General features: G+C 30.6%; 1 long non-coding RNA gene, 2 other non-coding genes and 1 pseudogene across 3 annotated transcripts; 3 read left to right on the forward strand and 1 right to left on the reverse strand.

Moving 5' to 3' along the window:
* Window positions 1–493: 493 nt before the first annotated feature.
* On the reverse strand, window positions 494–2,652 carry LOC148546489 (uncharacterized). The gene is made up of 2 exons (XR_015900189.1): window positions 2,396–2,652; window positions 494–2,012 (listed from the first exon to the last, which is right to left on the reverse strand). It is a non-coding gene; the product is annotated as an uncharacterized LOC148546489 (long non-coding RNA).
* A 1,500-nt stretch (window positions 2,653–4,152) lies between these two features.
* On the forward strand, window positions 4,153–13,142 carry LOC107616063 (high affinity sulfate transporter 2-like; annotated as a pseudogene).
* On the forward strand, window positions 8,916–9,002 carry LOC148546490 (small nucleolar RNA R44/J54/Z268 family). Its single transcript, XR_015901796.1, has one exon. It is a non-coding gene; the product is annotated as a small nucleolar RNA R44/J54/Z268 family (small nucleolar RNA).
* Window positions 9,350–9,429, forward strand: LOC148546491 (small nucleolar RNA snoR122). Its single transcript, XR_015901803.1, has one exon. It is a non-coding gene; the product is annotated as a small nucleolar RNA snoR122 (small nucleolar RNA).
* Window positions 13,143–25,922: the final 12,780 nt, after the last annotated feature.

The following is a 25,922-nucleotide window of genomic DNA, read 5'->3' on the forward strand; positions in this document are numbered from 1 at the left end:
TAGAAGTGGTGCAAAAGACAGGCAACGTCGTGTAGGTGGAACAACATTCACTCCTCCACCGTTCCTGGAGAAGAGGAAGAGTTAGGGTAGCAGCCAAGGAGTGCAACACGGAGACAGAGACGGTGAGAGGTGGGTATGAAAATTAAAATTAGATGGGCCTATTTTAGTAATTTTACATTATATTTTAGTCTTGTTTATATGTATCCAAACAGAATACTAGACATTACATCAGTATCTTGTCCATTGTATCCAAACACAATACACAAAGAGTAATTTTTAGTGTCTCTGTCTCAATGTCTCTGTCTCAGTGTCATGTCATGTCCTGGTTACAAAAACAAACGTAGCCTTGGTGATTAGATTTATATCTAATTGATTATTGAATACCCATGGGTTAGTTCTGATTTTGATGGTGGTTCGTGTTTAACTATGGAGGTCGTTTTTGTTGTTTCTTTGCTTCAGTAGAAAAGGTTATTAAGAAAGTCAAACAAATAAATAGAAGAAAAGAAGCTTGACCATTATTTTGGATTTTGATGTTGGTATCTAATATTTATACAAATGCAATTGAAGTTTATAGCATTCTAGTTCTAGGATCTGATTATGATATGTATGTTATCAGTTATGTCAATAATTTCTGTAAACTTGATCTATAATTTAAAAAAAATGTTTTGATTTTTATTCTGGATGTTTTGTAGTAAATAGCAGGAATCCAATTTGGCATCATTTTCTTGGAACTTTTCCATCTTGTTCCTGGAACTTTTTATATGTGAAGATCTCTTATCTGCATCTGCTTGTATAGTCATTGCCGATTCTCTAATGTCACCTCACCACCAAGAGAGCGGGTAACAGATCCGCCACTACATGCATCTATTTTGCAACATTCTTCAAGGGACCATTTCATACAAAATCCACTAGCAAAAAGGTCTCCTACTCCAGTAACATCTATAGCTTTTGCTTCCCCTATGGCTGGGACACGTACCACCTAACATGGAAAGAGAAACATAGTTCATGATAGCAAATAGATATTAGATCATTAATCACATGAGCTTTAAGCTAGTTCACATTATGATCGAGTGTCACAAATGTAAACTACCAAGAAAACCTAAACTCTATCTTAACGGTTTTCCAATTTAGATCATAATAATGTGCCTAATATGCATTCATTATGACACAGTAAAAACATTTTTGGCAAATAACTAGTCCCATGCTCCTATACATGGTGAATTTTGCTGATTTACGCACCTCCTTGCCATGTTTAGCAATGCATCCATTATTGCCCAAAGTTACCACAGCCTATTTGCAATATTTAGCTGGAACTTCTACAGCAGCAACTGGATCGGCATTATGCTCATCCCTGAAAACAATGGTAATGTAAATGGATGTAATGTACCAAAAGAGTGGAACAGAGGTCTATGTTGCCATACTCCAATAACTTCATAAGTGGTGGCTTAAAATCAAACCCTACTTCCAATAACTGATGATACCTCACTAGGCTATATGCAAGAAATTTGTTGTAATGCTTTCAATTTGAAATGATCTTGCCAATTTTTGGCATAGTTTTTACTTTCCAACTCAACTTATGTTTGGTGTAATAGGATCCATGAATGGTTTTATTCTATTGTCATTGAAGATCATGTTCGCTTCCAAAATTACAGTTTGGTTAATTCAGACGAGTGAGCAACCTTGTTAATAGCTAATTCTGGTTAAAATAAGATTGGATTATATTAAAACTCTTTATCAAAGTATATTTATAAAGATATTTAAAGAGGAATATATTATTCTGAAAACAATTTAGAATGATATATGAAGAAGTACATCATTGCATTACATTATTCTGATAACTAGAAATACAAAATACCACAGACTAAGTTTGATTGCAAAAAGTGATACATTTTAGAAACTAAAATTTATTGAATATATAATCTAGCAACTCCAACACACTTCATGTATCTTGGCACTAGCAGTAACCACCCAGGTCAAATGAGTCCATCCCAGATTAGAAATGCGGAGCGAATCTGCATCAATATGCAACCAAATGGATGTATCATGTATGTGGATATTCTACAAAATATGTAGAACCATAAATGCACTAAAAAAAATAAAAAATCAAGCTGCATTAACAAATCAAAAATAAAATTAGAACATCACAAATAGAATCATAAACACAGAAATTGAAATCAGATTTATAAAAACAAATTCCAAAATTTTATAACCCTTATAAACAGAACAAGAAAAATTCAATCAAACATATAACCAGAAAACAACAATTGAATGAAATCAATGAAGCAAATTCATACAAAAAAATTGAACAATAAGATAAATGGAACAAAAAAATTGAATTAAATCAATGAAGCAAATTTATGCATGAGGTTGAGGATCCATTGGAACTGAGACCTACGTCGCCGCTACTTGCTAAGGACGATGCCGCTGAGGAGGGAGAACGATGCGGGTGCACGACGACGGCAGAGAGAACGACGGCACTCCGAGTTTGAGAACGAACGACGTGAAGAGAGATACCGAGAATGAACGACGCGGAGAGAGAGGCTAAGAACGACGCTGGGAGAGGGACTGAGAACGGCAGCAATTGCTGGGCTGGACGGCTACGGCACAGATCCAGAGAAGAGTAGTGGTGGTGGTGGTAGTGGTTCTGTGTATAGAAAGGAGAGTGCAGTGAGTTTGGGGTAAAGAAATTAGGGTGGCTCAAAATGAATTTTAAAAACATTTGAGTGAATATAAAAAATTAATAATTATTATTAAACTCCTTTAAGAGTCATATTTATAATTTATATATTGTGCACATCACAAATGCTCAAAACACTTGAGCTTACTAAAGACAAATCCCACTTATTGTATGCAAAATCTTTAGCTGGTATAAAGATCAAAGTTGATTGATTAGTTTTATGATATCATAACCAAAATTCTCTTTAGCTGGTATTTTCTTGTTACTGGTACTTTCTCCATTCATAATAATCTTCTAAACTTTTAATAAAAAAAATAATCTGTTTCAAGTATATTCTTTTGTATTAAACTGTGGTTAGTATATTTATTAATTACGGATAAATGCAAAATAAAAACTACTTTAAAAAAAAGAATAATTAATTGACAGTTTGATCTTGATTATAAATTTCTGCTCAAAAATATTTATATATGAATATACAGAGAGGAATAAAGAATTTAAAACTAAAATACAGAGTTGCTTAGGCGATTTAAATTTGAATAATAAAGATATTTTAAATAAATTTAATTTTGATATACTTATAGTGTAAAGTAATTTTACACATACATCTAATTATATAATGTCACATCAGTAAAAATAACTACTTTTCACATTGACCGCGTAAATGATTATCTAAAAAATTGATATAATTGCAAGACTGTGTGAAATACTTTATACTGTCAGTACATCAAAATTAAACTCTTCTAAAATAATAATGGTTTATATTTATCTAAAAAATATTTTTAAAAAAATGAATATTCATTCTGTTTTAAAATAACTTTTATTTTTATAATTTTTTGCGTACACTAAAAATTGAATGTATCTAAACTTATTTTGTATCTAAATACATTAAATTTTTAATGTATTAAAATTAAAGAAAAAAGGGTCAAAATTACAGGTATTTTAAAACGGAAAAAATACTATTTTTATTTAACTGATTTAAGTATAGAAAAAATCTCTTGCCTCCATCCTCTAAATTAAGACATAAACTGATGTTATAAATTTATATGAACAAGGTTATGGTTGACTTCATGAGCAATTTGCCTAACATCACATTCACATTCACATTCAAGAGTGTTGATAGTCTCCATCATCAACACCTTCTTCTACTTTCTGAGTTCTGACTCTATATATAAGCCATAAACTTGGCTTCTCCATTCACACAACACCATTTGGTACATTCCATATATACTCTTTTTCCCTTCCAAGAATTTAACTTAATTAAGCTAATAAACGTCACATTAATTAGATAACATATGAATTATCATTTGCTTAATTAAGTTTTGGAGCTGTTGACTCTAAAATAGGGCGTTGCACTACTACTATGCACGCATTTTTTTCTCTTTTTCTGCATGCTAATAATTGCAGTTTGAATTATTTTTTGCAGGCTATTATTGTAATTAGTATTAATAAGCGTGTTGTGTGGGGATTAATATTCAATGAGTCAGCGTACGGCAGAAGTTATAGCAGAAACAAGAAGTGATTCTTCTTCACGTAGACATGGAGGAGGAGATGATAATTTTGTTACTGATCTGCCATATATGCACAGAGTTGGAACTCCTCCTAAGCAGTCACTCTTCCAAGAGATCAAGCATTCTCTCATGGAGACTTTCTTCCCTGACAGGCCCTTTGGCAAGTTCAAGGACCAATCTGGATCTAGAAAGTTCGTTCTCGCTCTCCAATCTCTCTTCCCCTCAAGAAATTCAGAGGCGATTTGGTTGCCGGACTCACCATTGCAAGTCTTTGCATTCCTCAGGTACGTACACGAAGATGATCTCAACTATCATTTTCACGTGAAGTTAATTTTATGCGAGTAGTCACCAGAAAACTAATGTATTTAGGTATACTTGTGTAAATACATAATTTTTTAACATGTAGTCAGTGACCACTTTGTTGTTTATAACAGGACTTTGCATATGCGAAGCTTGCATATTTGGATCCTTGGTATGGATTATGTGAGTATCATGATGATAATTGATAAGTTCTTATTTCTAAGTAATTAATTTCTTCTGCTAATTAATATTACCTTTTTTGCAGACGCAAGTTTTGTGGCACCTCTTGTGTATGCTTTCACGGGAACCTCAAGAGATATTGCGATAGGACCTGTAGCTGTGGTGTCCCTCTTGCTTGGGAGTTTGCTTTCTAGTGAGATTAGTGACACCAAAAGCCATGACTACCTGCGCCTTGCATTCACCGCTACCTTCTTTGCAGGAGTCACTCAATTGGTACTTGGAGTTTGCAGGTACATACACTACTATGCAAAAGCTTCATTATTTTCATTCATTCATATAGGCTTTGCCTAAAGTATTGTGCATTCATGAATGGTTATTGTAGGCTTGGTTTCTTGATAGATTTCCTATCTCATGCTGCCATTGTGGGCTTCATGGCTGGAGCTGCCATTACTATTGCACTGCAACAGCTTAAAGGTCTGCTTGGCATCAAGGACTTCACCACAAAAACTGATATTGTTTCTGTAATGCATTCGGTTTGGAGTAATGTGCACCATGGGGTAAATCTTTTCATCTTGCTTTATATTTATATATGTTTCAGTACATTTAGATGATGAACAAGCTCATAAATAATAATTGTTTTCTTAATTTCTGCTTACAGTGGAATTGGCAGACTATACTCATTGGACTATCGTTCTTAATCTTCCTTCTTATAACCAAGTATATTGTAAGAATCCTAATATTTTCCCTCCCCTCCTCTAATTTACTATGTCAAATACAAAATGATTGTCACTTTGATCAAAGTTATAATAATCATTTTTAAAGAAAAGTATTACATAAATAGCATGTCTAATAGGTCATGGGGACCATAATAAAAATGCACTAGCAGCTAAAAGTTACTTTTTACAAATATTAAAAATATACAACAGTTCTTAGCACATAGTTTATTCCTTTTTACAACTTGAATAACTGTTATATTGTGATAACAGGCTAAAAGAAACAAGAAACTCTTTTGGGTATCTGCAATTTCTCCTATGATCTCTGTTGTAGTGTCTACATTCTTTGTGTACATTACCAGAGCAGACGAAAAAGGCGTATCAATTGTAAGTACCATGATGATAATCTTGATTGAATATACTTCCTCTAAAGTTGAAAACAAAATTTAATCAAAGTATTTATATGATACTTCATTAGGTGAAGCATATCAAGAGTGGTGTGAATCCATCATCAGCTAACGAAATCTTTTTCAGTGGAAAATATCTAGGCGCTGGTGTTAGAGTTGGTATTATATCTGGCATGGTTGCACTTACAGTAAGAAAATTCTGAAGCTGATTCCTCAATCCACATAACATTTTTTATATTTAGCATAAGATGTTTCTAGAGAACGCAATAAAATCTTCTAGGCACTTATGCCGAATTCTTTAAACTACTTCAGGAAGCTGTAGCAATTGGGAGAACATTTGCTACAATGAAAGATTATTCACTGGATGGTAACAAAGAAATGGTGGCAATGGGAACAATGAACATTGTTGGTTCTTTGACATCATGTTATGTGACAACAGGATCTTTTTCTCAATCAGCAGTGAACTTCATGGTTGGTTGTCAAACTGCTGTATCAAACATTGTGATGTCCATTGTTGTGTTACTAACTCTGTTGGTCATCACACCACTGTTTAAGTACACTCCAAATGCAGTTCTTGCTTCTATTATAATAACTACTGTTGTAAACCTGGTGAACATTGAAGCAATGTTTATGCTCTGGAAGATTGACAAATTCGATTTTGTTGCTTGCATGGGAGCATTCTTCGTGTCATCTTCAAGAGTGTTGAGATTGGCCTTCTAATTGTGGTACAACGCAGATACTAATCTATTCAACAGATAACCATTTATGGCTTTCTTGCATCTCATCTCAGTAGTGTTTTAAGCTAATCTCATTTTGTTTATGAAGGTGGCAATTTCATTTGCCAAGATACTTTTACAAGTGACAAGGCCAAGAACTGCAGTTCTTGGTAAGCTTCCGGGGACTACTGTTTATAGGAACATCCAGCAATACCCCAAAGCAGCACAGATTGCTGGCATGCTCATTATCAGGATTGACTCTGCTATCTACTTCTCAAATTCCAACTATATCAAGGAGAGGTAAATTTATACACATTTTTAACTTGATGGGGCTGTATTTTTAAAGATCATTCTTTAATTAGTTATGATCTTATCCATGTTATGCTCTATTATTGTTTGTACCATAATTTAAAATGGTAAAGATTAGTTGCTAATATGATAATCTAAAAAATGTGGACTGTATCAATCAATAATGTGATGATATTAGTTTTTGGGTGGTTTGACTTTAATCAATGTAATTGTGGACTATGAATAAGTCAATTGATTCTTTTTTTGCAGAATATTGAGATGGTTGATTGAAGAAGAATCTCAGGGTGTGTGTGGTTGGGGGAATTATGCAACATTTCCAGGAATTTTAAGATGGGAATATGAAATTTTTGGTTCAAAGTTGAAAAAAACATTTCAAGGTAACTTTTATTCTTTGGAATTGAATTACCACTCATTCAATTCCCATCTCCCCCATGGTTATCTTTCATTCCAATGGAAATGGAATGTAAATAATGAAACAAAAAGACTAAATTACCCTTATTATTTAATACTATATTTCACTTCTTCTTCATTTTTCTCTGGAGAACTAAACCCTAGCAGAGCAGTTTTTTCCCCAAATTTGTGAGCTTCACCAACGCCACCAGCACCGGAGCTGGCACCGGCACCGGCACCGGCACCGCCGTCACTCTAAACAGAAGATTCGTCTCCTTCTCTTCTCCTATTCATGTTCGCACTGTTTTTCTCTATGAATTTTCTTTGAATCTTATATTAAGGTTTGAGTTTTTTTCCAAATCAGTGGAGGCTTCACCAACGCCACCACCATCGGAGCTACACCGGCGCCACCGTTACCCTAAACAGAAGACTGGTTTCCTTCTCTTCTTCAAGTTCATGTTCGCATTGCTTATTTCTGCGAATTCTCTTTGAATCTCTCATTAAGGTTTGGGTTCTTTTTATGCTTTCTACATCATATTACACTAATTTCCTGCAATAGACTGCTAATTTGATTAGCTATTTTTTATTTTGCTTGATTTTGTATACGCTCTTTGTGATTATGTTGCATGCAAACAACATGTTTGATGATTTGCCTTAATAAAGAGTTTAAGCTTTTGACATATTTTTACATGCTTAATTTGGCTTGAATCTGACAAAAACATATTTTTACATGCTTAATCTTGTCTTAATTTGGCTTTTCGTGCTGTGTACTTCATGAGCCATGCTACAATGCACTACTAAGCTTGCATTACTATTGCTCTGCTTCTTTATCCTGTTGTCTTGATGAATTTTACATACTAGTAACAATATAAAGTTGTTTTGGTGGCAATTTAATTTTCAGCTACAGGATCTGTGGAATCTAGTTTTCCAGTTTTAAAATGTATTTTGGTGTGCATGTTCTGGTATATTTGTATGTTCTGGTGATATTTGTTACAGTTTTGTATGATAGTGCAAGTTTGTTTGAAGTTTCTGTTTTTCTGAAATGGGTGTCTCCCATGATTTCTCACTTCACGGGTCAATGCTTTTGTGTCATTGAAATGTCTCCATTTGGTAATAATGTGTCTCTGTCTCTCTATGTTTGTGTGTGTGCATTTTCAAGTAATGTTTGTTTTTCTTACTTTGCTTTTGGTAATTCATTTGATTTGGTTTTAGTTCTTGATTGTCACTGTTAAAAGTGCTTCTGAATTTGAGTGGTTGGTCATTTTTTGAACTCTGTCATTTGTTCAGAGAAACGAGATTGGGTTGGTTAAAGGCAAATACAGTGAATCTACACCAGTGTATCAGCTTCACTGATTCGTAAGTGTTCAGATCTGAACCACAATACATTATTCCTAATATACTTCGAGATTTAATTCCATGATATCAATTTTGATCTGAGGCACCCGCTTTTTCTTTCACTATTTTGTTTTTCCCCCTTTTTTTCACACCTTCGGAAAGTGGAAGCTCTATTTTTTTTAATCTATTTAGCAATGCATATTCTGCGTTATTGGATTTTTAAAAATTGAAACTGGCATTCTACTTGTGTGAAGAATTGAAGTTCAAGTTTTTTTCTTTTTTTCCATTTATTATTTCTCTACTTGAATTATAATTATTTCTTTGAGGTATTGTGTGTGAAAAATCCATGTTTAAGCTTGCAAATGCAGTATTTCTTTCTATTCGCAAATGATGACAAATAGACAGGGACATCAGCACTCGAAGGAGAGTGATGACTTAGTCTAAAATGGGAATCTCTTTGATGCGTTCATATAAAATCTACAATCTGTTATTATATTTTTCGTATTAGCCATTTGTTTCATTTAGGGATTAAGCATTTTGATTTTATATCGCATCCTTTGTAGCTATCAGTGTATCACTCATTTTCTTATGAATATGGTTATGGCAATGTGTGTTTATTTATTTTGTTCCCTAATGTGTTAATTTTCTGCTGATTTTTCATTTGTCAATGAACCTGATGTTAAAATCTATTTTGTTTTTCAACATATGTATGTTATTGTTTTTACTCTATTGAAGAACCCATCGTTTTAACTTTTAAATCAATTTTCAAATTATACTTGGCCTTTGCTTAATGCAGACACCTTACTAGTGGTTTGGCCAATGATGTATTCTATTGCACGTATTATCAGATATATGTATCTGATGAAATCTTAAATTGTCACTACCTCTGAGGCCATCCATCTTGTATAGTTAAATCTTTTTACCGGTCTTTGTTATTTGCACGTGTTGTTAGCTCACTCCTGCTTACATTCCTCTGATTTCTTCTTCCTTGGTGAAGTCATTGTTGTTTTCTCTAACCATGTTGGAGATCATTTTGGTGTCTGGTTTCTTCTGAGCATTTTGGTGCCAAGGATGATTAGCAAAAGAACCATGGATGGAGCTGCTATTCAATGTGATACAAGCCTGATGATTGTAACTAAGAATGGAGATTTGAAGATTGCTTTTGTTGAAGTCTAACCACAGTTGGGCTCCAAAAGAATCTTATGAAATAAACCAATCTATGTTGGGGTAGATGGAGAGATCAACTTGCACAAGAAATGTGGAACCAATGGAGGAGAAGACATCATGCTCAATAATTGAAATAATTTTTCTATGTGTGAGGTTGTAATATTGATTTCATTTTGTTGATGTGTTTGTGTTCTTGTATAAGAGTTGTGCATGTATGCTTATTAGTGCTAGTAATTTTTTACTTTTGAAACTTCTTTGTAACTTTCATTTGCATAATAGTAATGCTTTTTTAGTAAATTTAATTGTGATAATGTTAATTTTAATTAAAGATATTTGTTATTAGGAGTATTTTAGTAAATTTGAAAAGATTAGTGAAGGTTGTGGTAGGCTTAGAGAAGGGGGGTTGAATCTATGCCTTCCTTTTGGTTGCTGTTATTACCCTTTTAAAACAAATTTGCAATTCTGATTCTGTTTGAACTCAGCAGCGGAAATTTATGAGACAATTTATTTTTGTCTCATGAATATCAGAAAACAGAACACAGCAGAGAAGAGAAAAGCTAACACCAGCATGTATCCTGGTTCGGTTGCCTTGTGCTATGCAACCTACATCCAGTCTCCTCCACAACTATGGAAGAATTTTACTATAGTTAACAGTATTACATACACCAATAACACAGGATTGACCCAATCCTTTCACACTCAAGTTCTAACCTAACTTGACATTGGGTATGCTAATACCTAACTATACCTCTTAGTGCTAACCCAACTAAGAAAGGGATACCTTACAGGTACAAGATACAAGACACAATCATACCTAAAGAAATCAGAAAACAACTCTAGGCTTTTCTCTTAAGTGTATCTCTCAGACTTTTTCAACTCATGGCTTTTTCTCAAGCTTTCTCACAGTGTCTTTTCTCTCAAGAAATTACAGAAAGATAAGCTTAGAAAAGTACATTACAATCAGTAAAACATGAAGGAGATTGACTTCATCAGCAGCCTCTTTGCTATGTGCAAAACCAGATTCACAAATCTCAGCTTGAGTTCTTCAGTATTGGCCGAATGCTTCTTTGAAAGAAAGCATTATCCAAGTAGAGGAACTTCTTAACAGAACACTATTCTTACACTCTGGTTTTCTCTCCTTGCTTTCTGAATGAACAGCAAGCTTCTTTTATCTCTTTGCATGTGGCTGAGTTCTTCTTCCAAGGTCAACACCTTGAGCCTTGAGCTTCACCAACCCACAAGCTCACTTTTTCTTCTCAAACATCAAAGTAGAACCTTTGCTTCTGACTTTTCCAACTTGACCGAAAGCCATGAAGGAGTAACCGAAATTGTCTTCCAATGGTCAACCAAATCTGAACCATAGAGATGCAACTTGGTCCCCAAGAATCTCTTGTGACCGTGGATTTGTAGTAGTGAAGAACAGAGATCAACTTTACCTTGAATGCCATTTTCGGATAGTGCAGAGAGTTGGAAAGAAGGGATGAAGATCTGATGCATGCAAGATGAGATGGATTACCTTTAACCTAAGCTTGATTTGGATTAGATTTTCTGCTTTAGCTTCTGTGCTTCAAGCTTAGATTTTCTCTTTCTTGCTTCTTTGGTTACTGGCTTATGGAGGAAGCTTTTCTTCTCTTTCTTACTTTTTGTGAAGTTGATTTGACTTGGTCAGAAAGTAGAAGAATGTTGCACTTCAAGAGGGAGAAGACTTCAATCTTACAAAAGAAGCCTTGTGAGATGGATACGGGTTTGGATTGAATTTCCATAAAGCAACCCGGTTGGCCCATCAGATCCTTTGGCTTTGTTTCTTTTGGGCTGAGCTTGATTATTTACCCATCAGCCTTGCTAAATTTTTATTATACCATTTGGGCTGCTTAAAAATGAATTTGGCCTGCAACACAAAATAAATAATTAGCAACATATACTTATTAACACTTAACTCTAATTATTTATTTTGCCCAAAAATAATGTTTGTCATCATTAATTCATTTAGTTAATTTCTTAACTCAACAATTAGAATCGATAATAATTTTAATTAAACATATTTTTATTAAGGGTATTTTAGTAAATTTTTTATTAGAAGTATTCTTGTAATTTCAAAATGTAAAAAAATAATAATTTTAATTAAACATATTGTTATTAAGTGAAATTTAGAATCAATAATAATTTAACTAAAGATATTTGATATTGGGAGTATTTTAGTAAATTTAAAAAAAATTAGAATCAATAATAGAATATTTTAGTAAATTTAAAAACAATTAGAATCAATAATAATTTTAGTTAAACATATTTGATATTGGGGTATTTAAGTAAATTTTAAAAAAATTTAGAATCAATAATAATTTTAGTTAAACATATTTGATATTGGGGTTATTTAAGTAAATTTTAAAAAAATAGAATCAATAATAATTTTATTTGAACATATTTGATATTAAGGGTATTTTAGTAAATTTTAAAATATTAGAACCAATAAACAATTTAACTAAAGATATTTGATATTAGAAGTATTTTAGTAAATTTAAAAAAAAAAATTAGAATTAATAATAATTTTAACTAAACATATTTATTATTAGGGGTATTTTAGTAAATTTATTATTAGAGATATTTTTAAATTAAAAAAAATAATGTAAAAAATAATAATATTTAATTAGCTTTATATTTAATTTTAGTCATTAATATTTTAATTTGAATGAGTAAGGGTAATTTTGACATATTACATAATGACCAAAAAATTTAAATTCAACCAAACAAAAATTTAGTCATTCCTAGGATTATTACATAACATTCCAAGACATTAAAATTTATAACCAAACATAGGTATCCTATATTTCAAGTAATCTTATTCCTAGGTATTATATTCCTAAGAATGACATTTCTAGTAATAAAATTTAATCTTTGAACCACACGCACCCTCAAAGGACAGAAAGTGAATTACCGGGAATACAGAATCTCATTGTTGAAATGTCATGTAAGACTTTCTTTCTACCAACAAGTCATTATTAATGATAGTAATTCTGATGCATGAACTTAATTATAATTGACCTTGTCACATTGCAGCTGTTACTGATATTGACACAAGTGGCATCCATGCCTTTGAAGAATTATACAAGACCCTTCAGAAAAGAGAAGTTCAGGTATAATGATAATAATATCACAACAATAATAATGCTGATGTCATGTACAAAACAATTGTGATTGTATTAATTATGTTCATGTGTGTTTATATAAACAGCTTATATTGGCGAATCCGGGGCCAGTTGTAATAGAGAAGCTCCATGCATCCAAGCTTACCGATCTAATTGGAGAAGATAAAATATTTCTCACAGTGGCTGATGCTGTTGCAACTTTTGGTCCAAAGGGTGTTAAATAAAACATATCTGTTTCAAGATCAAATTCAAGTGTTGATTGAAGCCACGGTTATAATTAAGATGCTACAAATACAAACGGGTGGGGATTAGTATAATATTGTTTAATATATAGTCTTATAGGGAATTATTATTAGTCACCTTGATCTGTCTTCTATGTAGTTTCATTTAATTTTGTTTGTCTTTGATTTTACGTATAGTCCCAATTAATGTATAGAAGCAAAATTACATATTCTGTTTTTCAACTGGTAGTTGTGATTTACAATACAATATACTTTAAGGTTGCATGAAAACCAGTGAAGATTAGAATATTCGGCTTCATGATTTGGTGGACTGAGAGGGTTACAATGGATATAATAATTGGTGTGTGGATAAGAGCTCGCCAATAATGGATGCTAATATCATTTTATAAACAAATAATGTGGGAGAGTTGAAAGAGTTCACTTTGCTTATACTTGTTGAACATATACTCATAATAATGCAATTATTGTATTAACAAAATGACATACTTCAATTACCATCATTGGGATATCATCATATTGAAACACTATAAGCATAGAGCATTATTTATCTTGTTTTTCAACCCTGTTTTATATTCAGATAAGTTATATTAATATTCATAAGTGCTCTATATATGACTTTATCTTAAGCATATTAGGTACTATGTTACACACATTATCCTTTGAAGTTGGAATGTTTGATTCATCAATTGTGGAAAAGTTAATAGTTTTCTTAGATTGGAAAGGAGTCTACAGTCTACACTGTTATTATTATGTTTTTTTTTCTCCCTTAATACTAAACTCTCGTAATAACATTAGGGTGCTTAAGTAACTCTAAGATCAAATTTCTTGATGAACATAGTTTAAGAGGCGCAAACTGAATTAAACCGTAAACCAATAACAAAGAAAATATAAATTTCGAAAATTAAAATAAGTATCATATATTCAGTTAAATGATATATAAGGTACCGTACAATAGTTAATAAAATTGTTATTTTATAAAACAAATTACGTGATGATCATCAATTATTTATTTGTACAGTTCAATATATGCTAAAATAATTATATTATTAATTAGGACGGAGTTAACCCTTGTAAACATATAATTAAGTTTTATCACTTTATGTATATCTGCACAACGTATTTAAAATGTTTATACACGTCCCTTCATATCGTCAATTATCATTTGATTTTTAGTTAAAATAATGCGAGATGTACGATTAATTATTATTGTAACACCCAGAACTTTCGAAAAATAATATTATCAGTTAATTTTAATTTATTTATTTGTTAAAGACTTTATTTTTAGAAATTATTTTATTAAAAGTAATTAAATCAAGTCTTGATAATTAAATTAAAAATTTTACTTAATTTTATAATTATTGAATAATTTTTTATATTTAAATTATACAGCTTAACGGTTGTAAAAAAATAAGAATTTTATACGATTTAGTTAAATAATTGAGATTTTGGAATTTAATACTTTAATTTTTATAAACAAAGAAAATTAATTATATTATTCTTAATTTTAAATTAGAATGCATGATTAAATGCCAATCAATAAGTTGACAATCAAATAATATTTTTCAATGTAATTTTAATGGATTAAATGAGATTTTTAATTGATACTCTATACTCTAATTTAATTAAAATTACCAAATTCTAATTTATCTAAAAACCCCTATTTCACATTTGCTTTGCCCTAAATTAAATTAAACCCTAAACTCCTTTGCTTTAGCTGCACCGCCACCCCTCTTTCATCCCTTTCATTATAACACTACTCACCCACAATCCCTAATTCAGTGCTGCTACCCCCTCACACACCTTCACCTCAGCTCCACACATACTCAGCCTCACTACCCTCTCATTGATACAACACACACGCACAGCTCCGCACTCACCGACGGAAGAGAAGGAAGGGAGCGCCAGGGGAGGAGAAGCTCGCCGCCGTCAACCCCGCCGTCGCCGTTCGCGAAGTCCGCGCTAGTGCCGTCGCGGAGGAACGTCCCTGTCGTCGCAAACTATCGCCATCGCCGAACAGGATCCATCGTCCTCGCTGGGAAGCATGTCGCCACTGCTGCTGTCCATCTAGCCCGAGCCGTCGCCGTCGCTGTCGGTCCGCCTTGGAGCCTTTGCCGTCATCGATGGGGTTGAATCCGCCGCCGGTTTGAGCTGGGGGAAAGGAAACGCGTATAGGAAAGAGAGCAGGGGGCTTCGTGGCAGCTCCATCGCACCGCTCCTGCCAAGCCACCGCCAAGTCCTGCCGCCGATCGGAACACTAGCCACCACCATCGAAGACGCCACCACCGCCACTGCTGTCAATTGGGATCAAAATTGTTGCTGTGTTCCCAGAGCTGTCATGGAAGTGGTTGATTCGGTCCCAATTCCTCCATTGTTGAGACTGTAAGCTTTAATCCTTGTCTTGGTTTCATCCTGTTTCTCTGTCTTTCTCCTGTTCTAGCTAAGGGAACCTATGTCTCTGTTTAGTACTACTACTCTGTTTTCCTGTTTGTTGTTAGGACCTTTATGGTGGTGTTGAGGTCATCAGAAAACTGTTAGATTTGCTGTTGATAAGTTTGATATTGCTACTTCAATTCTGGTTTGCTCTTCTCCTTGATTACGTTCCATTTGCACATTTTTTTTGTCATTCCCATGCTTCTTTTGATTTAATTCTAGTATATGCCCTGTTTTGAAATTCTCAGGGCTGTGTTCACTTTCGATACCTATTTAATTTGGATTCTCTATTCTGCTGTAACTACCATTACCGTCGTGGATTTATTGTCGCTGCAGCCATGAAACGAAAAGGGAAGGGGAATCGTCACGTTTGATTTCCTTGGATTTCGACACTTTGAGGTAGGGGTTTGTTTAAAAGTTAACATATTTTGGGGTTGAATACCTGATGAGTTTAGTGGATTAATGCAAGTGAATTAATTTCTGTGCTGAAAATGACTTTCTGCTGTGATTGAAATGGTGGCTAAATTGATTATTGATTTATCATTTTTTTGAGTTTCTGGCAAAAAAATGATTGAACAGGTTAATTTTGAACCTTGGTTTGAAAATGATCTTTTATTGATTATGCAAAATGGTTTTGATTGGGCCGAAGTTGAAAAGAGGGGACTCGTAATGGGTGGAAAATTCCAATTTTTAGGGGAGGTGCTGCCGAAATTTTTTTAAGAATTTCGAAGAAGTTTTGACTGTGATTTCGAAGATGGTTTTGATTTAAGTATCTTTAATAAGAGAAGTATGTTTTGAATGTTTTTAAAGATCATTAAAGAGACTTGTATTTTTTTATGATTTGGTTAACTTGTGGTTTTAAAACCCATTTGTTTTCTAATGATGAAATGAGATTTGATTAACTAGAAAAATACTTTAAAATAGTAAATTGAGTATAAATTTAAGGATTTGGGAATAAAAAGGTGAGTTTAAAGTTTTTAATGAAATTGAACATAACAGTTAAGAGGGAGAAAGTTATTTTAAGAAATATGATGAAATATGTGTGGTATTGGTTTGGAGGCGAACTTAGTGAATTGTTTGAGGGTTGTCCTTGAAATTGAGGTAGGATTTAGTGACAATTGGGTTGTTTGAGATCTGGTGATGATTCTGGTTATAGTGTTGTGGGGTGATGACTGAGATTGATGACGTTGGTTATGATATTGATGACAAGATTTGTGATGAAAGAAACATGGTTGAGAATGATGTGGATTCTTGATGAATTATGATTGAAATACTCTTATGGCTTATTTATTTGAATTATCTGAGATACGAGTTTCCCTGGGTAAAGTACCGTGGCTTGCCACCACGTGTACCAGGTTGAGACTCGATACTCTGTTGACCCTACGACGTAAGTGTGACCGGACACTATATAAATTTCTGGGAATGTTACCCCTATTGAGAAATATTGATTATTTGAGAAAAAGCTATGCATAGACTCTTGGGGATGCACGTCGGGGGACAGTCTAAGGACAATTCAAACTTGTCGGGTTGGCTGGATAACCGACAGATGAGCCTCATCAGCCATAGGACAGGCATGCATCATATGCATTTGTATGTTTTGATTGAATGTGCAGTTGTTTTGGTTTGCCTAATTGCTTAGCCATGTTTATCTGCTACTTGTTTTACTTGCTGTACTTGAATCATATCTGTGATTTTCTTTGTTTGTTTTGTTTGTGTGTGTCTATCTGAGAAATCCTTTTCGGTGGAGGCGTGAAGAGGGTGGTTCATGGTTTATGGTAGTGAAGGTTGGGGCAGGTAGACTAGGTGTCACTTGAGTATTCTAATGTAGTAGTGAGCGAAGTAAGTTGGACAGAAAGTCACTAAGCACGTCTTTGGTCCTTTTGTTTCTTTAAGCTATTAATCCTTCTGATTTGTAAGTTAAATGAATTTTCTTTAAACACCTTTTAAAATAAGTCTTCCACCAAACTTCTTCAAAAGCTATTTTAAGAATAAACTGCTTTATAATGGAATTAATTCTATTTGCAAGTATTTCTTTACTTTAATGGTATTCCCATCCCTACTGAGAACGTGTGGTTTGTTCTCACCCCAAAATCTTCCACCCTTTCAGTGATAGGTTCGAAGACTCAGTTTGAAGCTGCGGGCGATTATTGACTTTATCTATGCGTTGTGTTACCTTTATAGAATTCCCTCGCTTGTTGCTTAAGATTTTTATTTTATACAGAGGGATATGTATTGCACCTGAGTTTTATTTTGACTTACTTGTATAAGATTTATTATTATTAGTAATTATGTAATTATTGTTAATTGGTGATATCTGATATATGATTTTTAATGAGTTATAAACAACTTTCTAGCATTTTATTAAAGATTGAAATGCGAGTTCGAACTAAAGGCTCAATATTAAATGGTTAGTAAGGAAAACCGGTTAGTAACACCTTACTTTTGGTACAATCATGACGTATTGAATGTTGGGTTGTTACAATTATCGTTTCATACTATCACGTAATTAATATATTACTAGATTTTGACCTGCATGATACGCAGAAAATTTGAATTATAATTTTATATAATATTTTTTATTAGATTTTATAAATTTTTATAAATAAAATAATATATATTTATATGAAAAATTTAATTGAGTAATTACAATAAATAATATAATATTAAATTTTTTATTTAATCACGTATATACATTTGAAATTAAAGATTATAATGTATTAAATAATAAATTTTAAAAATTTGTTCAATATAATTTTTTACTTTTTTATTTTTAGTGTCTTTTTTTTTTTTTTTTTTGAGTTCTACTTGTTAGTAATACTTGTTTTATTTTTCTCCGCTTAAATGTTTGGAGTAAAATGTACTTGTCATTTAATTTTTTACATTGTTGATTGTGTTCTTTTTTTTTTTGCTGTTGCAATTTGTTGATCCATCTATTTCTATTGTTGGTTGTTGGATGTGTTTTGGTTTTTGTTTGTTGGTAGTAGATTTTCATCAGATGATATTAGCGTTGGTGAGTCCAATTTCTTTTTTAAAGGGTAAAATTTTATTAGTAAGTGTCTAAAAATATATAAATGTTAAATAAGAGTGTTTATTTGTAACATAGAGATTAATATTATGCTTTAATATTAATACATATTTGATTTATTTTAAGGATATTTTTTATTGGACATCACTTTGTGGAACAAATGTCTTTGTCACAGTAAATTTTTGAGAACTTTTCTTTAAGTTGTAATCATAAATCTTTTACACTATTGCATTTGTATAAGATTAATTTATAGTTAAAGAATCCATCTAAAAATAAATTCATAGAAACAACTAAGTAGAAGTTGCAATAATAATAATAATAATAAATTGACAAAAGTTTCGGATGGTTTACAAACATATTTTCTTAAAAATTGATTAGTGAAAAAAATATTAAGGACAATATAATATTAAATAATTATTAAAATATCACATTCACATGTAGATTAAGATAAAATACATAATCATAAAAAAGAATAAGTGTTGCTAAATATAATATATAGGTGAAAGTTTTATGTCTATAATATATATACTTTTAATATTACTTGTATATATTAAAATTAAAGCATTGTTCTTTTGTTTTGTTTTTTTTTTTTTTCATAAAAAATGTTGGCAAAACAACTTAGGATATATAACAAACGTAGAAATAACAAATCAAATTTTATGAAATATTATGTTTTCTATTTTTTAAATGTATTTGTTATGTATTTTGTGAATTTTTAATTTATGATTTTATTATAATAGACGTGGTTCATTTTGTTGGTGATGTGCTGGATTTTTATATTTTTTATGAGTATTTTGGTTTCTAAATCCTTTATTATTATTTTATGATGAAGGCATTATACATGATATTTTGGTATATTTGTGTGTGTATTTTTTTAAGTATGAAACTATTTATATTATTAAAATATAATTAGACTAAATAGTTAGATTTAAAAAAAATTATTAAATAATTTTAAATTAATTTTTTTATTCAATCTACTTGTAAATGTTAAGAACACTTCATGAATAAAGTTTTATATTTTAAAATAGTATATTTGTGTGGATGGAGCCACTTCAGGTTATATAAAAATATAGATTAATTAAAAATTTAATAAACACTTGAGTAAGAAAAATTATAAATAACTTAGTATAGGCAAAATAAATAGATGTCTGCTGTTTTTTTATTTGAAAAAAATATATATTATAAAAAGGTGACAATTATAAAAAAAAAATTAATATTGTAAAAAATGACAACCAACCTGAACTTGGATAGAAAGTTGATTTTCTCTTAAAATTCAATAATTGCTTGCGTCTACATTTTACTTCTCGAGATTGAGCGAATTTTAGTTGAGCAAGTTGTGGTTCTGAAAATTAATATTTGACAAATGCAACAATATTTTAAAGATATTTTTTAAAAATTAAAATTTAACACATATAATCAATTAAATTGTATTATTTTTATTAAAATTAGACTGGACAAATCAGTTTAACAAAAAAATTAATAAATTAATTTTTAAACCGATATAAATTAATATTTTTTATAAAAAAATACTACAATATCCTTATTATAAAATACAACTAAAATATCCCTATATATATATATATATATATTTGAAAACTTTAAATTTTAACCCTATAACGATAGAGAAGAAAAGGATTAGAATTTAGAATTCTCAAAATTAATATATATAATAAGAGTATTTTAGTCATTTTATATAATAGGGGTATTGTAGTCATTTTTTATAAAAAATAATATTAATTTAGAGGGATTCAAAATTTGATTCACTATTGTTCGGTAAAATTAATTTGCCTGACATAATTTTAACAAAAATAACATAATTTAAGTTATTATATGTGTTAAATTTTAATTATTAAAAAATATCTTTAAAAAAAGACATTTTATGCGTCTTTACGGGAGCATCCCTCATTATATTATTGGAGCCACGTAATTTTAATCAGGCACGGACCTACATTGAATGAGGAGGGGGCATTTCCCCATAGGATTTTTTAAAAAAAACTAATACATATATATATATATATATATATATATATATATATATATACCTTTTATTATATTATATTTATCTAAAATAAAATATAAATATTTTTTTTTGTATTTTATGTTAAAAAAATATTTTTTTAAACTTAACATTTAATAATAATTATATTGTTAAATTTGATTTAGTATATAAAAAATAAATAAATTCAAAAAATAGTGATAATTAATTTTATTATATTAGTTAATTAGTTAATAATTAAATTAAAATTCAGTTTTTTAATTAAATACAACTTAAATTATTAGTGACTTTTAAAAAAATATTTAACATAAAAAAATATATTATCTATATATTAATATACTCTATTAATATTTATTATTAAAATAGTCTTGATTATAGTAATTATTTTGGATAAAAAATTTATTTATATCATAAAAATTATAATAAGTAGATTTTATAATTAAATATGAGATAATAAAAAGTAAAATAACTGTTTAAGAACATATATAGAAAAATAATATTTAGTCATATTAAAAATAAAAAAAGTCATTATAAATTATTTTTTTATTATTTTAAATATTATACTGAGTGAAATTATCCTTTTTTTTTATTTTAAATACTATAATAAGTGATTGTGTGTATGTTTCTAATTCTTATCAATATGTATAGATAGTTCTAATTTAAAATTTTAAATATGTCTAAATAAATTTGGGTTGGTCGAATGGTTAGCTTAATCGTCCGCTTAAACAAGTGTTGGGAGTTCGAATTTCATTTCGTGTGTGTAATAATTCATTGACCCTCTTAAATAAAACTCAAAGTTATGATAGATTAGTTCTTAATTTATTGGATATTGTGAAAAACAAAAAAAAATATATCTATATCTAAATTTTATTATTTTTTTGTCCCCACAACTAAATTTTTCTGGTCCATCACTAGTTTTAACATTGTCTTTTTTTATTAGGATTTTTTTTTTCGCCGTTTCAATACGACTATTTTGCATAATAAATTTTGACGATGATCATGGATTTTAAAAAATATTGGATCAACATATGAATTATACATGATCAAGTTATAAGCATTCGTATTTCTTTTAAGAAAGAAGAATAAAATACAATAAGATTACAAAATAAAAAATATATATTTATATTGTTCTTTATTATTTATGATTATTAAAATGACTATCATAATTATCATTGTAATATTTTATTACAGAATATATAATTATGTTATTTTTAATTATATTTAAAATAAATTATTCAACTTTAGTGAAATTTTAAAAAATATTTTGTACATTTAATTTTTATTTCTTGTAACATTTTATTATTTTAGTGGCGTTTTAAGAATTAATTTTTTTTCCTTTGTAATGTGACTGAAAGGTATCAGATTGAAAAAGAGAGGAATTGAAAGAAGGAAGAATCAAGAAAAAAGAATAAAAGAACCAAGAAGAGAGAGTTGAGAACAGAGAGAAGAAGAAGCTTCTAGAAAAGAAGTGTGTAACTGAATTAGTTGCTCAACACCGTTCAATAGTTTATTACACTATATCAAAGTGTAAAGACAGCTGGCAGTATAATAGAGTTAACAGGCTTTAGCTATTACTAACTCAATTAGTTCTTATTTTCTCATAACCTCTATCAGCGGCCTTAAAATCAATGTAGAATATGATAATTATACATTAAAATTTAAACGTGTAATATTTTGTAATTTTAGTAAAATTTTAAAGTAAAATTATTATATCAATTTATATTGAATTTTATTTTTTTGTAATGTTTGATAATTGTATTACATTAATTTATATTAAATTTAAGGAGAGGTTTGATAATAATTTTGATTTTTTTTTGTATTTAAAAAAAATAAAAAACTAAAAATAAATTTAGAATCACTTAAAAGTGACGTAATATTATAATAGAAACTTAGAAGATTAAGAATAAATATAAAGACTACCTTTAATTTAGGAGTGGCAAAACGGGTTGAACCCGTCGGGCTGACTCGCTAAACCCGCTAAAAAGGGCGGGTCGGGCTAGGATTTGGAGCCTGCCAAATTAAAAAAATCCGTCAAACCCGCACCGCCAAATTGGCGGGTTTTAACGGGGCGGGGAGGGCTGGTCCGCCGGGCCGAAGATTTTTATTTTTCTTTTTTTATTAAATAAAAGAGTAATTACTATTATAAAATTAATAATTATAAAATTTTTAAATATTTTTTTGTTTTTGTTTTTATTCTTCTTTTCGTTATTAACTTTATTTCGGTTTTTTCTTTCTTCTTTCTCTATCCCTATCTCGTAGGTATAGCGTTTGAATCAATAGAGAACCCCAATCCTTCTACCAATTAACATCTTAGAAGATTTCACAAAACCCCTGTCGCTTAGCTTTTGACTTTTCAGAAATATATTAGCTGATGAATTAGTAGTTGTTGTTCTTGTTTCTTTAGTACCCTTATCCCGAGATACAATTTTTATTCAAATAGGATATACATCATGAATAGATATGCTCTGGGACGGAAGGATTCGAACCTCCGAATGGCGGGACCAAAACCCAGTCGTATATTTGTTCGAATTATGTTTTTTAAAATAAAGATAGTTCTATTGATAAATATTATTTTGAACATTTTTATTGAAGTTAAAAATTAAAAAAAGGATAGTAAAAAAATTATATTATAATTTGACTATTTTTTATTTGTATTTGATTTTTAATTATTATTTTTTAGTTAATTTTAATGAATTTTATTTAAAAAAAAAGAGTCAAGCGAGTTAGTTCGCCAACCCGCTAATCTGCCAAGGCAGGCTAGCATTTTAAATCCATTTTAGTTAGTGGGACGGGCCGGTCTGACCCGTTTATAGAACGGGCCTAAGCGGAACGGGACGGATTAGAGCGGTTTGACCTGCTTTGCCACCTCTACTTTAACTGTTTGTTAATATATAAATAATAGATAAGTTAAGAGTAGTAAATTAATTTTTTTTTTTTGTTTTAGTATCGTAATTACAATTCTGCCGTCTGCATAATTGATTAACTTATAGAAAATTTATGAAGAACCGCCAATTATATATGATTTCCATCCGACCACATGCTACATTGTTACGTTCATTCACATCCCACATAAATAATTTAGATAAATCTATACATGTTTTAAAAAAAGCATATATTTCAACTGGCATACACATTGCACTTTTGCATAATATATATACTAGTACCAAGTTTTTCAAAGTTGGAAAGGCATTTTAAATTTACATGTAATTCTTTTTCTTTTTTCCGGGGCCCCATCACATGTAGGTAAGCTTCCAGACAATGCTAAACAGTCGGTAAATTCTATATTTTATAACTTATTATGATTATGTTATTTAGTTATTCAAAAGAAGTATAGATTAGTGTGTAGTCATATATTGATATACATGCTTTAATTTCGTTATTTATCAATTTTATTTCTATTTCATCACTTTTTACTATCTTAACTAGCTAAATTTTTTGTCGTATTTATAATAGGATATAATATATGTCTTTATATATACTAGTAAGTATGTGTATTTAGAGAATGAAACACACACAACAATTTAATATTTTTAATTGATTAACTTTACATGTTTTTTATTAAATTATGGTTATCGCAAAATATAAAAATTATAAAAAAAAAATACACATTTAACGACAATAGTTGTCTCATTTATTTATACAGTACTTAATATCCTATTAATTATTGAAATTACAACAAATAATAAGAGAAAAATACTAAATATATTAGTCTGTCGCACCTTTAACATAATAAAACTCTGTGTGAGTAATGTGACTTAGTTATTAGTATTACGAAAATTAAATCACCCAGATCTGATGCAAATTAAAAAAAACTTCAATCATGGAGGGGGAAAAAGTTTTATTATTAGTATGAAAATTTCAGTGTTGTCAGTCAATAATAATGTCTCTAAATTTATTTAGACATTGACTTGTTCGTATTATTAAGGTGCTCAAATTCTACAAGTAGAAAAATGACGAAAGAAGAGAAAAATTATTCAAATAATTAATGGATATAGTTTAAGCCTGCACTATCCTCAATCAATGATTTTATCCAACAAATTGGGATTAAAGTTTCATTTAACGGTACATATTAAAGTGCGTGTCATTATTTAGATATTACGTTTATTTAATTAGACTACTTCAATATCTACATGCATAACTGAATTTCTTCCCTACCCTCAATATAAATACACAACAGCATTGGATATATAGTCATGCAAAAAGAAAGAGAATATATTATAGTAGTGTATGTCCATAAATATAATCAGTATGAAGGCCATTTTTATTGCATTCTTACTTTTGGCTTCCTTGGCCGGAAAGAGCTTCTTCCATGGACTCCCAGGTTCAACCTCCTGATGTTGCTATTGTAATTCCCATGGATGGTTTCCATCTTTATCGTTCTGAACTAGATGTAATGGAGGTTAGCATCTTTCTTGTGCTTACCATTAGTTGTTGTCAATATGAATTTTCATTCATATTTCATTTCATCTCTTCACATCATTCATGATACTGTTCTTGAAAGTTCAAAGTGCTGATTTGCATACTGTAATATCTAATAGGTAGTCTATAAACATTGGAAAATGAACATGACATTTTTATTTGTTGATTTCTTGGAGGTAGAACCAAAAAGTAGCGAATGAGAGTGTGAAGTGTAACATAAGCAAATAGAGCAGGAATAAATAAGGCACACAGCAAATCTTCCAGCTTACTTCTTATGAAATCAAAAGGTCTTGACCACACAAAACCATTATTTTCTCCAAGCATATCCATAAAAGAGAGAGAGAAATACAGGCTAGACTCAAAGCTACAATACAAGTGTAGATTTGAACACCAAATCTTGTATATTGCTTTGCTCCATAGACTTAGCCACCTAAAGTTTCCAATGCACATGACATTCCAAACTTGAAGCCAGAGACAGCACAAAGAGAGGTAGCAATAGCTGTGCTAGAGAGAGCAAGCTTTCCCAAATGACCAACCATCATCATGGAAATTATCTGAAGAAAATAGGTTGACAAGTTGACAGTTATCATAGGCAGTGCTAAATAACCAACACCCTTAATCTCTTTTGCCACTACACTCCATGTTATGGTTCCTGAAAAACCACCACCTTCTCCATTTTCTTCTCTTTTTGGCCCTTAATATCTTCCATTAGAGAAGCCAAAAGGGGAGCATGATACACTGTTTGAGAATCAGTAAACGGTAAAGAATGAGATTTGCCTATGCAACAAGAGGGACAAAACGACTTATTTGAAGAAAAGGGGAGATTACATTGCTGTAAAACTTTTGAGACTACATTATGTGAGGCATGTCCAAGACGAGCATGCCACAACATGGATTGATCTGAAATTGACTCCACCGAGCCAAGAAGTGCAACAGGTGGGTGTACAGGATGAAAATTTAGCAGC

The sequence above is a fragment of the Arachis ipaensis genome, chromosome B9 (genome assembly GCF_059453495.1).
Source record: "Arachis ipaensis isolate K30076 ecotype BB chromosome B9, ASM5945349v1, whole genome shotgun sequence".
NCBI classification, from domain to species: domain Eukaryota; kingdom Viridiplantae; phylum Streptophyta; class Magnoliopsida; order Fabales; family Fabaceae; genus Arachis; species Arachis ipaensis.